Below are 15,565 nucleotides of genomic sequence, written 5' to 3'. Positions count from 1 at the left end.
TCTTGAACCGCTGCAGTCCGTGTGGTGATGGTTCTCCCACAGTGCTGTTAGGAAGGGAGTTCCAGGATTTTGACCCAGTGACGTTGAAGGAACGGCGATATATTTCCAAGTCGGGATGGTGTGTGACTTGGAGGGGAACGTGCAGGTGGTGTTGTTCCCATGTGCCTGCTGCCCTTGTCCTTCTAGGTGGTAGAGGTCGCGGGTTTGGGAGGTGCTGTCGAAGAAGCCTTGGCGAGTTGCTGCAGTGCATCCTGTGGATGGTACACACTGCAGCCACTGTGCGCCGGTGGTGAAGGGAGTGAATGTTTAGGGTGGTGGATGGGGTGCCAATCAAGCGGGCTGCTTTGTCCTGGTATATCTTTTCTTAGGTAAGGAGACCAAAATTGTACACAATACTTCAGGTGCAGTCTCACCAAGGCCCTATACAATTGCAGTAAGACATCTTTACTCCTGTACTCAAATCCTCTTGTAATAAAGACCAACATACCATTTGCCTTCCTAATTGCTTGCTGCACCTGCATGTTAGCTTTCAGTGACTCATGTACAAGGACACCCAGGTCCCTTTGAACATCAACATTTCCCAATCTCTCATCATTTAAAAAATACTCTGCATTTCTCTCTTTCCTACCAAAGTGGATAACTTCACATTTTTGTGAGAAAGAATGTTCTTTGCCTCACTGGGACACTCTGTCTTATTGAAGAGGTGTGGTGTGAAGTCCTTTTAACACGGCTCGGGGCGAGTGAGGAGGACCAGCTGTGGTTTGATTAATGCTCGTTAGGAAGTCTCAGCATTCATCAGACAACGGCTGGAACATGCTCCAAACATCTCTGCTCAGACAAACTCCCACGTACAGTGGCAGGACTTTAAATAAATGTCATACAGTCTGGCAGGCACTTGCTGACTTTATTAAGAAGTTTTAGTCACAACTGGTCAATACAGCATTATTTATAAGAGTGTGACAATCCTGAACCCTGTCATCAGCGTCTGTTTGTAGCAGAACTCTACACACCATGCACTGACAGTCTGCTCGTGACAATATGGGACATCCAATGGAACGGTTTGAATTCCCAGCTTTAATATCTCCACTTTAGCAACACAAAAACCCCATTTAGACAAAGGTTTTGTGATAACAGAATTTGGATGAAATAAACTATTGGGATCATTATGTTTCAATAAAATTTCTCAATGTCGATAAATTTTACTTGTAGCTACTGAGTTTCGAAGAATGAGAGGTGATCTCATTGAAACATAAGATTATGAGGTGGCTGGACAGGGTGGATGCTGAGAGGTTGTTTCCCATGGCTGGAGAGTCTAGAACGAGAGGGCATAGTCGCAGGATAAGGGGTCGGCCATTTAAGACTGAGATGAGGAGGAATTTCTTCACTCAGAGGGTTGTGAATCTTTGGAATTCTCTACCCCAGAGGGCTGTGGATGCTGAGTCGTTGAATATATTCAAGGCTGAGATTGATAGATTTTTGGTCTCTAGAGGAATCAAGGGATATGGGGATCGGGCGGGAAAGTGGAGTTGAGGTCGAAGATATGCCATGATCTGATTGAATGGCGGAGCAGGCTCGAGGGGCTGTGTGGTCAATCCTGCTCCTATTTCTTATGTTCTTATGACCCCAATAAGAACAGTACGGGAGTGAGATTCATGATCAGAGAGAGTGACTGTGACCCACAGTCCCGCCCTGACGGTGAGTGTGTTTGTATTGTTATTTTTCTCTCTGTCCTTTAACTATTTACAAAGCACATCGACCAATTTGGTGAGTCAAGATTCTGTCAGTAACTCCAAGCACATTTGGGTGTGATAAATTTTGTAACATAGGATGGAACAGAGAGACCACTCTGTAAACGTGTACAGTGCTGATGGATCTTTACTCCACTGACCAGCGGTTACATGGAGTTGGCAGGTCTTGGGATCAGTTTCTGGAAATCTCCCGAATAATGTCTCTGCAACAGAGCCATCACTGAACTAATATTGGAATCCAGTTTAATTTTGCTTCCTGTCTTTCACAGCAGTGTTTCTGTAATTGTGAGGGATAAAACTGTGAAATGAATGGAATGTTTTGTTTTGCCTTGGTCCCCCGACAGAGTCTCAATCACTTGGCCTGAAAATTGCTGATTCCCTTCAGACAGTTGTTGGTGACAGAGACTGAGAGACCTGAGCTTCCAGCACGTGAATAAATCTCAGTATTAGGAAACTCAGGGAGATTATGGATTGAAGTCACAGAGTGCCAGGGACATGTGCTGGCAAACATTTTAAAGCTGTTTTAAAGTTTAATTTTTGCAATGGAGAAAAATCAGAAATGCTGTGCATAAACTCAGTGTTTCTTGTTCCCTGAATAACACTATCCTTTGCTGACCACTCCCCATAGTTACAAACTTGCTGGATTTAATCCTGTTCAAAATCCTCTCCCCCATAATTATAATAAAAATAGACATGATTCAACAAGTGACATCGAGTCTGCAGCACAGAAACAGGCCATTCGGCCCAACAGGTCTATGCCGGTGTTTATGCTCCACACGAGCCTCCTCCCTCCCTACTCCATCTCACCCTATCACCATATCCTTCTATTCCTTTCTCCCTCATCTGTTTATCCAGCTTCCCCTTAAATGCATCTACACTATTCCCCTCATCCTCTCCTTGTGGGAGCGAGTTCCACATTCTCACCACTCTCTGGGTAAAGAAGTTTCTCCTAAATTCCCTACTGGATTTATTAGTGACTATCTTATATTTATGACCCCTAGTTCTGGTCTCCCCCACAAGTGGAAACATCTTCTCTCCGTCTACCCTATCAAACCCTTTCATAATCTTAAAGACCTCCATCAGGTCACCCCTCAGTCTTCTCTTTTCTAGAGAAAGGATCCCCAGCCTGTTCAATCTTTCCTGATAGGTATAACCTCTCAGTTCTGGTATCATCCAAGTAAATCTTTTTTGCACCCTCTCCAATGCCTCTATATCCTTTTTATAATATGGAGACCGGAACAGTGCCCAATACTCCGAGTGCAGTCTAAACACGGTTCTATACAAGTTTAACATAAGATTCAGTTCATGCTTCTCCGCTACAAGAACTTCTTATTTGTCTTTGATTGTTTTTTGTCCCATCCCTTTTTATTCATCACACCCCAAACACATCACTACATTGCCAACAACGTTCACCTGAGGAAGGAGGAAGCCTCCGAAAGCTTGTGAATTTAAAATAAAATTGCTGGACTATAACTTGGCGTTGTAAAATTGTTTACATTGCCCAACTGAGAGTTCAGGACACCAGCTGTTTCTGAGCTCCTCCAGCTGCTACCCTTCCAACGTAGCTCTGTATCCAGCTGTTTCTAAGCTCTGCCAACTGCTACCCTTCCAGTGTAGCTCTGTATCCAGCTGTTTCTGAGCTCCTCCAGCTGGGCACCTTCCAGTGTAGCTTGCTATCCAGCTGTTTCTGAGCTCCTCCAGCTGGGCCCCTTCCAGTGTAGCTCTGTATCCAGGTGTTTCTGAACTCCTCCAGCTGCTATCCTTCCAATGTAGCTCTGTATCCAGATGCTTGGAGATAGTGTGTGAAAATGATTTAGGTTGTGTCTGCCTGTTGATTTTTACTTTATTTTGGCCTTTTCTTGTCTCCGTTTCCATGTTTCAGACTGAGCCCAGGCTCGGGTGTAGTGTCAGCGTGTGGCAGCTGTGTCCTGATATTGGAGCGATACTGCCAGTATCTGGCACTCCTTGTGTCCCTTCCCTAACTCTTAACACTGAAGCAACTTACTCGCAAACGCTTAAACCACAAACTGTGCCCTTCCTGCTCGGTTCTACACTTGCCCGTGTCAGACGGTGTAACCGTTAATTTCAGCTGTTTTCAGGAGCAGCAAACTTGACAAATGATTGACCTTCTTTTCGCTCACAGCCTCTCGTGGTTTTATTCCAGCCTCTGTTGTGATTTGACTCCATCACCGATTTACAACAAACTCTTTCCGTGGAATCAGCATTTCCCAGCCCTCCATAGGTTGAAGAGAAAAAATTTGCAGGGCTTCGGGGAAAGAGCGGGGGAAGGAGTAAGGGGATTGCTCTTACAAAGAGCTGGCACAGGCTCGATGGACCGAATGGCCTCCTTCTGTTCTGTAACGATTCTATGAAACTTTGGGAACCCGACAATGCTGCTCTCCATGAGACTGGAATAACAAAAGTGAATCATGGCGATCAGCTGTTAAAGTTGTGGAGCGAGGTCTGGGCCCACAGCTCCGTCAAGGACATTGATGTAATTATTGAGACACTGACATTCCAGCGATAAAATTTACAACAAAGTCCTGTTCTGCAAAGTGTCTGTGCAGCTACAGAGAACCTGGGCCATCACATTACAATCACATCAGGCTAGATTTAATCTATTCATTTAGCAGAATTCGATAAAAATATGAGCAGCTGTGAGTAGAAAGTTCCTCTCACTAAATCTACATCTAGAATCAAAGTGCATTGGAAGTTTTGAAATGAGACCAGGATAAAAATCCTTTTGTAAACTAACCAGTGATATGACAGGTATGTGTGAGAGTTTAGGGTCACTTGTGGCAACTGTTAGACCAAACTAGTAAACAGAGTCGGGATCGTTCCTTTACACAGACTCTGTCATTTTATTAGTGGGAATCTACACACAGAAACATCTCCAGCAGGGTGTAAATTGCTAAAAGGCTCAGGGTCATCCGTCCTGAGCAGTGTTAGACTCTGCACAGCTCACAACTGTGGATATTTGATGATAAAAGCATCTTTTGCGGGTTATGAATTAACAATAGATCAAGGACAAACTCTGCTTTCGAACAGCAAGTGAATATAACGGGCCCGATATTAGGAGGGAGGGGGATTGCCAGCAGTGGGGGGTCGACTGGGTGTGTGGGTAACGCGCCGAGTGAAATCGGTGGGGGCCACACACGATCGTGAGTAAATTGAAGCCACTTACCTCGGCTCCCGGGTTTCGCGCTGGAAAGCTGCGCAGGCGCATCATAGGCTGTCAGCTAGAGGAGCCCTATTTAAAGGGGCAGTCCTCCACTGACTGATGCTGCAGAAAGGAGCCAGAATTACAGCATGGAGCAGCCCAGGGAGAAGGCTGCTCCCAGGTTCAATGATCTCTCACTCCAGGTCCTACTAGATGGGGTGAGGAGGAGGAGGAGGGGGAGGACAGAGATCTTCTCCCTGGCGGACGGGAGGAAGTGGCCTGCCTCTGCCACCACGAAGGCCTGGCTCGAGGTGGCAGAGGAGGTCACCAGCACCACCAACATATCACGCAACTGCATACAGTGCAGGAGGCGCTTCAATGACCTAAGTAGGTCAGCCAAAGTGAGTACACTTACTCATTCCCCTACACTCCGTCTGCCACATCACCGCCCCCACCCCACATCTCCTTCTGCACTGCCAACACTACTCTGTCACATCACTCCTCACACCCACTCAAACCTCATCCTCATCTTACCTGCACTTACTCACCTCGCCAGTACTCATCCCACCACTACCACTCAACTCAATCCTCATACAATCTCATGGCTCTATCTCATACTCACCCTCTCGTGCATCTCTTTCACGGTCAGCCTCACTCAACCTGCCACTACCTGTGCTGCAGCCACAGGGCATGCATCACATATGTGCAGTAGGAAGCGTAAGGCAAAAGTGTCGTGAGCATGAAGGGGATGCACAAGGGTGTTTGAGGGTTTGTCATGGTTTTTACTTATATTTGATTTGTGATCAACTCACATTACATATTATATTGTCACCACTACTGCCACGTCTTGGCCATTCTTGACTGGCTTGTGCAATAATGCCCTTTCATGAGGTTCTCCATGAACACCCTTGATGCCACCCACTGGGTCACCCTACAGTGGGTGTATGTGTAGTTGCACGACTACTTTGTGCAGGTGCCTGTTGCGCAGCACTGTGTTGTGGAGCTCCACGTGGTGGAGGTGGACGGCGTGCCTGGCAAGACTGGTGATGTTGCTCGTCCTTCAATGGAGTGATGAATGCAGCAATGGACCCACCCCCCCCCAACCGACCATCCTGACGGTGTGAGTGTGAGGGGGTCCACAAAGTAGGTAAATGGGTTTGGACAGCGGAGTTTAGGGTATGATTTAATAATTTGGAGTGTGGAGACAACGGTGTGGCAGGCAAAACTTTGTCTGAGGTGACAGAGTGCCCTGCTGCAATGAATGAGGGTTTACCCCGCACCTGTTAAATGGACCTTTGCAGCTGCCACTGGCTGCTGGCTGCAACATGTCTGTTTAAACAGGGAGTGTTTCCCCCAGCATGGGAAACACGATCTGGGTAGTCCAAAATCCGAATCCTCCAAAATTCTCCAACTAATGAGGTCTGTAAACGACCTCAAGTACCCAGATAATGATCTTAAGTGGGATCCCGCCAGCTTTGATTGCCGATGGGAGTCCCGCATGCGGGGGCTGCGCGCGCACCGATTCGCGTCATTGGGGAACCCGGAAGTGGGCGGGTTGGAGCCGGGCTCGGGAATCCCCGATTTTAGGAGCCCCCCCTCCACGATCGCTCCCGCTCGACCATCCGAAAATTGACCCCAACATTGAGGAAATTGTTAACATAATAACATAGGAACAGGAGGAGGCCATTCAGCCCCTCGAGCCTGTTCCACCATTCAGTTAGATCATGGCTGATCTGCCCCTCCACTCCACTTACCCGCCTTTGCTCCGTATCCCTCGATACCCAACAAAAATCTATCGATCTCAGTCTTGAAAGCTCCAATTGACCCCCAGCACCCACAGCTTTTTGAAGGAGTGTTCCAGATTTCCACTCCCCTTTATGTGTGGAAATGTGCTTCCTGATTTCACTCCTGAACGGCCTGGCTCTAATATTAAGATTATGTCCCCTTGTTCTTGACTCCCCCACCAGAGGAAATAGATTCTCCCTATCTACCCTATTGAATCCTGTTAACATTTTAAACACCTCGATTAGATCACCCCCTAATCTTCTAAACTCAAGGGAATACAAGCCCAGTCTGTGCAACCTGTCCTCATGTTTTGATCCTGTTAGCCCCGGTATCATTCTGGTGAATCTGGGCTGCACCCCCTTAAGGCCAATATATCCTTCCTGAGGTGCAGGGCCCAGAACTGAACACAGTGTCCAGATGGGGTCTGACCAAGGCTCTGTACAACTGAAACATCACCTCCTCCCTTTTGTATTCCAGCCCCCTTGAGATAAAGGCCAATGTTCCACTAGCCTTTTTGATTGTTTTTAGTACCTGTCCACTGGATTTCAGTGATTTGTGTACCTGGACACCCAAATCCCTTCACTCCTCCACACCTCCTAGTCTCTCGCCATTAGAAAATATTCCGATTTGACTTTCTCTGATCCAGAGTGGATGACCTCCCACTTCCCCACATTAAACTCCATCGGCCAGAGTTTTACCCACTCACTTAGTCTGTCTACGTCCCTTTGCAACTACCTGCTCCCATCAACACTACTTACTGTGCCTCCTAACTCAGTGTCATCTGAAGACTTGGATATACAACTCTCTATTCCTTCATCCAAGTCATTGATAGATATGGTGAAAAGCTGAGGCCCCAGTACGGACATCTGGAGAACACCACTGGTCACATCCCAACAATCAGAGAATGTTCCCTTTATCCCCACTCTCCTGCCTCTCAACCAATTTCCAACCCAAGTCAAAAGGCTACCTCCAATTCCATGCGCTCTCACTTTTGCTAATAATCTCTTGTGCGGAAATTTATCAAATGCTTTCTGAAAGCCCATATAGACAACACCCACAGATGCTCCCCTATCCACCATGTTAGTGATCTCAAAAAAATCCACTAGATTAGTCAGACATGACCTACCCTTTACAAATCCATGCTGACTCTCTTTGATCAGCTCATAATTGTTCAAATGCAGTCACTCTGTCCCTGATGACAGATTCCAGTAACTTCCCCACAACTGACATTAAACTGACAGGCCTGTAATTTCCTGGTTTCTCTCTCTTAAATAATACATTTGCAATGTTCCAATCTAAGGGGTCAATTCCTGAATCAAGAGAGCTTTTGAAAATTATGACTAATACATCTAGAATTTCATCACCTATTTTTTTAATACTCCAGTGTGGGGACCATCGGGTCCTCAACCATCTTAAGTCCCATTATTTTCTCCAATACCAATTTTTTTTAACTTGTATTAAATCCACTAATTTCCTCCCCTTGACTTATTTTTAGGTTCCTTGTATCGTTGGTATTTTGTCTTTTTCCTCCACGGTGAGAACTGTTAACCTTTTACTAAATCCGTGTGAGACAGAAAATAATTATCTGACCAGTTTAAGACGTATGGTCTTCTTGATGCCAGAACTGCACAGGTGCCCGGGGAAGTTGGACAGGGCAATGAGATAAGATTTGGTCCTGCTCAGCAGCCATTGGGTAAAAGGGGCCCCAGGTGCACCGATCTGTGGGTGGATACCAACATCCAGGCTTGGGCTGATAAGTTGCAAGTAACATTCACGCCAGACAAGTGCCAGGCAATGATCATCTCCAACAAGAGAGAGTCTAACCACCTCCCCTTGACATTCAACAGCATTACCATCGCCGAATCCCTCACCATCAACATCCTGGGGGTCACCATTGACCAGAAACTTAACTGGACCAGCCACATAAATACTGTGGCTACAAGAGCAGGTCAGAGGCTGGGTATTCTGCGGCGAGTGACTCACCTCCTGACTCCCCAAAGCCTTTCCACCATCTACAAGGCACAAGCCAGGAGTGTGATGGAATACTCTCCACTTGCCTGGATGAGTGCAGCTCCAACAACACTCAAGAAGCTCAACACCATCCAGGACAAAGCAGCTCGCTTGATTGGCACCCCATCCACCACCCTAAACATTCACTCCCTTCACCACCGGCGCACCGTGGCTGCAGTGTGTACCATCCACAGGATGCACTGCAGCAACTCGCCAAGGCTTCTTCAACAGCACCTCCCAAACCCGCGACCTCTACCACCTAGAAGGACAAGAGCAGCAGGCACATGGGAACAACACCACCTGCACGTTCCCCTCCAAGTCACACACCATCCCAACTTGGAAATATATCGCCGTTCCTTCATTGTCGCTGGGTCAAAATCCTGGAACTCCCTTCCTAACAGCACTGTGGGAGAACCTTCACCACACGGACTGCAGCGGTTCAAGAAGGCGGCTCACCACCACCTTCTCAAGGGGCAATTAGGGATGGGTAATAAATGCCGGCCTCACCAGCGACACCCACATCCCATGAATGAATTTAAAAAAAATTTTTCTTTTGCAATATTTTAGATAACTGACTTTTTCCAGATGTTCCAGCTGAGAATTAATTTATTCTCTCTCCCAACACCAATCTCAATGGAGATGAACCTCAATTGCAAATTATGTCGACCAATAAAACAATTCTCATCGAGGGTTGGTAAGTCTTTGTGTTGAGATACCGAGCACACACTGGTTGTGGGATTTATCCGTGGGGCCTTGACAAGAGGCTACGCTGGCAGAACTTAACCTCGACACTACTCCAGATCGTTGGTGTTCAGTGAGCTGAATATTCACAGTGGTGCTCAGCTGATAATTGATGCAACGGTCAGTCCAGCAGTTTTATCTCTGCAGTAACCTCGTGTTGAGTGAACGAGAAATTAAGACGATGGTGGTTTGTGATGTTAGATTGGATGTCTATTCATTGTGGGGAGTCTAGCATTGCATCAAAAGGATAAAAGAATCCATTTCCAGTAACTCCCTCCTCAACTTGATGAGCACTAAATTTGGCCCAAGATTGTTTTGGTTCAACATGATCCAATGGGAGAAGACTGGGAGAGGCTCATTACATTTCACAGACCTGTGTAAAGGTCAAGAGATGAATTTGGCTATTGTCCAATGAATGAAGTTACTTATGCTAGAGACCGAGGATGTGTAATGACTCTGGATTCTCGGAGAGAATAAAGTCAAGCCCGAACAAACTGATTAATAAGATGTACCTGGATCGTGTAAATCAGTGAGAAATTATCTCAAAGCTTTAAATCCTTTGGTGATAGAGTGGGACCATCAGGTGTGTCAGAGTTTGGGAATACACCAGGCCTGTCTGTGCCAGCACTGTCACTGAGGAGATACACACCCTCAGACTGCCCCGCTGTGTATTAATCCCCTTCACTGAGAGCTCAGTGCCAGTTCCACATTGCTGGCTTTTTTGGGATCAGTTGTATAATTTAGTGAGAGGGATTTTGTTAGACAGACCTGAACTTGTCATCAGTATCTGGTTAAAACTGGTGAAAAGAGGGGTCCATAATAATCCATAGTAAGGAATGAAATCAGGCACTGATTGTTCGAATCTCTCCGTCCAGGTCCAGTGTAAATACAACATTCCTAAGCTTTGAAAATAGCTTCTCTGTGTAACTGCAGAGCGTCCTTTTCTAAATGTGTTTCATACAATCTCACTTATACGCGATTCTTTTCACTGACAGGCAAGGGACGCAGTGAGATGGGAGAAATGAACAAAACAAGGAGTTGGTAATGAATGAATGGAGATACAGAGGCCCAGGCACGGAGGCCCAGCCATGGAGGTCCAGGCACGGAGGCCCAGGCACGGAGGCCCAGCCACGGAGGCCCAGGCACGGAGGCCCAGCCATGGAGGCTCAGGCACAGAGGCCCAGGCACGGAGGCCCAAGCACGGAGGCCAAGCCATGGAGGCTCAGGCACGGAGGCCCAGGCACAGAGGCCAAGCCTTGGAGGCCCAGGCACAGAGGCTCAGGCATGGAGGCCAAGCCATGAAGGCCCCGACACGGAGGCCCAGGCACGGAGGCCCAGCCATGGAGGCCCAACCATCGAGGCCCAGGCATTGAGGCCAAGCCATGGAAGCCCAGCCATGGAGGCCCAGGCACGGAGGCCCAGGCACGGAGGCCAAGCCATGGAGGCCCAGGCATGGAGGCCCAGGCACGGAGGCCCAGGCACGGAGGCCAAGCCATGGAGGCCCAGGCATGGAAGCCCAGGCACAGGGGGCAAGCCATGGAAGCCCAGCCATGGAGGCCCAGGCACGGAGGCCCAGGCATTGAGGCCAAGCCATGGAAGCCCAGCCATGGAGGCCAAGCCTTGGAGGCCCAGACACGGAGGCCCAGCCATTGGAGGCCCAGGCATGGAGGCCCAGGAATGGAAGGGATGAATGAAATGGAGAGTGATTGTAACAGGTGATCCCACGGTGAAATATGGGGACAGTGAATTGTACAGAGGGTTAATATTCCCAGAGCTGGACACGTGTCTTGGAGCAAGAGCATAAGAGGTGAGATGAACTCATGAATCAGCAGAAGATTACAGGTTGTTACCAATGATATCAAGGACAGAAGGTCAGAAGAACTAAAGGGAACTAAAGGGAACCCAAAGGGACATTGGATTTGTTTAAAGCTAAAAGTGCAGAGTATTGGGGTCTGGGCTGTGCTGGGGACTGGAGAGAGTGAATGGGGAAGAGACACATGGTTATCAAAATGATATGTAAAATGCTGTGGATAAATGAGTGTGTTTTAGGGAGAGGGAGGTTATATTGAAAGGATGAGGCCAACAAAGGGTTAAAGCAATGGGCAGCTGGACGGATAATTCCATCTGGTTTATGGGTCAGTGAGGGAGGAAGATGAGGCAAAATCTAATTCCATTGGGTATCAACCAACATTCAGATAGTCCGACAGGAGGGGGGGAGGCAGATGTTTTGCTGCCCCACCATCGACCCCTCCCCCACCATCATTCCCCTCCCCCACCATCGACCCCTCCCCCACCATCGACCCCTCCCCCACCATCATTCCCCTCCCCCCACCATCAACCCCCTCCCCCCACCATCGACCCCTCCCCCACCATCATTCCCCTCCCCCACCATCGACCCCTCCCCCACCATCATTCCCCTCCCCCACCATCGACCCCTCCCCCCACCATCGACCCCCTCCCCCCACCATCGACCCCTCCCCCACCATCATTCCCCTCCCCCACCATCGACCCCTCCCCCACCATCATTCCCCTCCCCCACCATCAACCCCCTCCCCCCACCATCGACCCCTCCCCCCACCATCAACCCCCTCCCCCCACCATCGACCCCTCCCCCCACCATCGACCCCCTCCCCCCACCATCGACCCCTCCCCCACCATCATTCCCCTCCCCCACCATCGACCCCTCCCCCCACCATCGACCCCCTCCCCCCACCATCGACCCCTCCCCCACCATCATTCCCCTCCCCCCACCATCGACCCCCTCCCCCCACCATCGACCCCTCCCCCACCATCGACCCCCTCCCCCACCATCGACCCCTCCCCCACCATCATTCCCCTCCCCCCACCATCGACCCCCTCCCCCCACCATCGACCCCCTCCCCCCACCATCGACCCCCTCCCCCCACCATCGACCCCTCCCCCCACCATCGACCCCTCCCCCCACCATCGACCCCTCCCCCCACCATCGACCCCCTGCCCATTATGACTTTGAGAATGGGTTTAATCTGCATTTGTTCGTGTTCGGACCATTCATCAGCGGATGTGTAAATCCAGGCCGGGCTCGGTTACAATTCACCCTCAGTCTGTTATTTGAGAAACCTCAATTTGACCAATTCAACATTTAATCCATTTAAAAGAATCTGAATTTACATTAACTCACCGACCCGGAGTGACGGACCCGGAGTGACGGACCCGGAGTGACGGACCCGGAGTGACGGACCCGGAGTGACGGACCCGGAGTCTCTGGACCCGGAGTCACCGACCCGGAGTCTCTGGACCCGGAGTCACCGACCCGGAGTGACGGACCCGGAGTCTCTGGACCCGGAGTCACGGACCCGGAGTGACGGACCCGGAGTGACGGACCCGGAGTGACGGACCCGGAGTCTCTGGACCCGGAGTCACCGACCCGGAGTCTCTGGACCCGGAGTCACCGACCCGGAGTGACGGACCCGGAGTCTCTGGACCCGGAGTCACGGACCCGGAGTCACGGACCCGGAGTCACGGACCCGGAGTGACGGACCCGGAGTCACCGACCCGGAGTCACCGACCCGGAGTCAGTGAATGCAGACACACTGAGAATGGACACTCACTGGACGGTGCCATTGTGTGCGGACCTGTATCGCCAATCTGTGGCAGGAACTCCAACACCCCCCTGCCCCTGACCTCCTGACCCTGGCCCCGCCCCTAGCTGTCATGTGCCTTGTTGGGGTGGATGGAGTCATCGCCCCTTAGGGGCAACCAGGAAACCCCTGGAAATGGCGGGAGACCGGCAGAGCCCTGAGGAATTCCACGTCTCACACCTCTTCAAAACATCAGTAAAAAGGTTTATTGGATACTTGATTTGTATCAGAAAGTTTTAACCAGCAGTTCGATGGAGCCAGTGGGCAGCTCGATGGAGCAAGTGGGCAGTTCGATGGAGCCAGTGGGCAGTTCGATGGAGCCAGTGGGCAGTTCGATGGAGCCAGTGGGCAGTTCGATGGAGCCAGTGGGCAGTTCGATGGAGCCAGTGGTCAGTTCGATGGAGCCAGTGGGCAGTTCGATGGAGCCAGTGGGCAGTTCGATGGAGCCAGTGGTCAGTTCGATGGAGCCAGTGGGCAGTTCGATGGAGCCAGTGGGCAGTTCGATGGAGCCAGTGGGCAGTTCGATGGAGCCAGTGGGCAGTTCGATGGAGCCAGTGGGCAGTTCGATGGAGCCAGTGGGCAGTTCGATGGAGTCAGTGAGCAGCTCACCCAGACGTTGTGCTTTGGCACTCACTCATCGACCCTACGGATGGTGGGAATCTCTGGCTGATTGTGGTTCAGATTGGGGGCTCTGTGTGTAAATGTGACCCTTGGGAGCCCTGAGACTCTGTTCCACCTTCCTCTGCCTCACAGCTGAATATCAGACCACGGCTATTGGGAAGACAACACCTCCCAGCCAATGGAGTGAGTATTTGACAATTGACCAATGGGCTCAAAGCTGCCACAAGCCTGAAGACAGAAACACTGAGATGCAATAAACTGAACACAAACTGTCGACAGATTATAAACAAGAAGCTTATTCCTGATCCCAATATCCGGGGTTTATGAATTGCCTCCTGGCAGGGACAGATTAAACTCGCTTTTCAAATAATTGGCTGTGTTTTCTCCTTATCCAATGGGACATTGTTCTGCCTTCCTCATTACTGGTTTCGATGACTCATGGGCTGTCCACACGCGGCCTGCTGAGTTTACAGAGTGTTAGTGACGGGGCAGCAACAGGTTACTAACAGAAGATCTCTGACCCATTTTAGATGCCAAGTAAGAATGAACTGAAGTCTTTAACTCTGCCTTTACTCCACTCTGTATCCAGAGAAAGGCTGAACAGGCTGGGGCTCTTTTCTTTAGAAAAGAGAAGACTGAGGGGTGACCTGATAGAGGTCTTTAAGATTATGAAAGGGTTTGATAGGGTAGACGTAGAGAAAATGTTTCCACTTGTGGGGAGACCAGAACTAGGGGTCATAAATATAAGATAGTCACTAATAAATCCAATAGGGAATTCAGGAGAAACATCTTTACCCAGAGAGTGGTGAGAATGTGGAACTCGCTCCCACAAGGAGTAGTTGAGGTGAATAGCATAGATGGATTTAAGGGGAAGCTTGATAAACACATGAAGGAGAAAGGAATGGAAGGATATGCTGATAGGGTGAGATGGAGTAGAGAAGGTGGCAGGGCAGGTTGAGAAAGTGGTTAAAAAAACATACGGAATCCTGGGCTTTATAAATAGAGGCACAGAGTACAAAAGCAAGGAAGTTATGTTGAACCTTTATAAAACACTGGTTCGGCCACAACTGGAGTATTGTGTCCAGTTCTGGGCACCGCACTTTAGGAAAGATGTGAAGGCCTTAGAGAGGGTGCAGAAGAGATTTACTAGAATGATTCCAGGGATGAGGGACTTTAGTTACGTGGATAGACTGGAGAAGCTGGGATTGTTCTCCTTGGAACAGAGAAGGTTGAGAGGAGATTTGATCGAGGTGTTCAAAATCATGAAGGGTCCAGACAGAGTAGATAGAGAGAAACTGTTCCCATTGGCGGAAGGGTCAAGAACCAGACGACATAGATTTAAGGTAATTGGCAAAAGAACCAAAGGTGACATGAGGAAAAACTTTTTTACACAGCGAGTGGTTAGGATCTGGAATGCACTGCCCGAGGGCGTGGTGGAGGCAGATTCAATCATGGCCTTCAAAAGGGAACTGGATAAGTACTTGAAAGGAAACAATTGCAGGGCTATGGGGAAAGGGCGGGGGAGTGGGACTAGCTGGATTGCACTTTCATCGAGCCAGCACAGACTCAATGGCCGAATGGCCTCCTTGCGTGCTGTAAACTTTCTATGATTCTAGGAGGCTCGTGTGGAGCATAAACACCAGCACAGAACAGTTTGGGTGAATGGCCTGATTTTGTGCTGTAAATCCTGTGTAATTCTATGTAATATAATGGCTTTACACCCTATAGGCTGAGCCTGGCATGTAATAGAGTGGAACCTGCACCTCGTTGCTTCTGTTTTATGGGTGTAAATGGGTGTAAAATGAAACAACAAGACCCAATTTTGAGATCCAACGTCCTGCGCCAAAATTGGCTCAATCCATTTTTAGGCATCCGAGGTG

The sequence above is a fragment of the Heptranchias perlo genome, chromosome 25 (assembly GCF_035084215.1).
Source record: "Heptranchias perlo isolate sHepPer1 chromosome 25, sHepPer1.hap1, whole genome shotgun sequence".
Lineage (NCBI taxonomy): Eukaryota > Metazoa > Chordata > Chondrichthyes > Hexanchiformes > Hexanchidae > Heptranchias > Heptranchias perlo.
Note: the sequence above shows the minus strand (reverse complement) of the source record.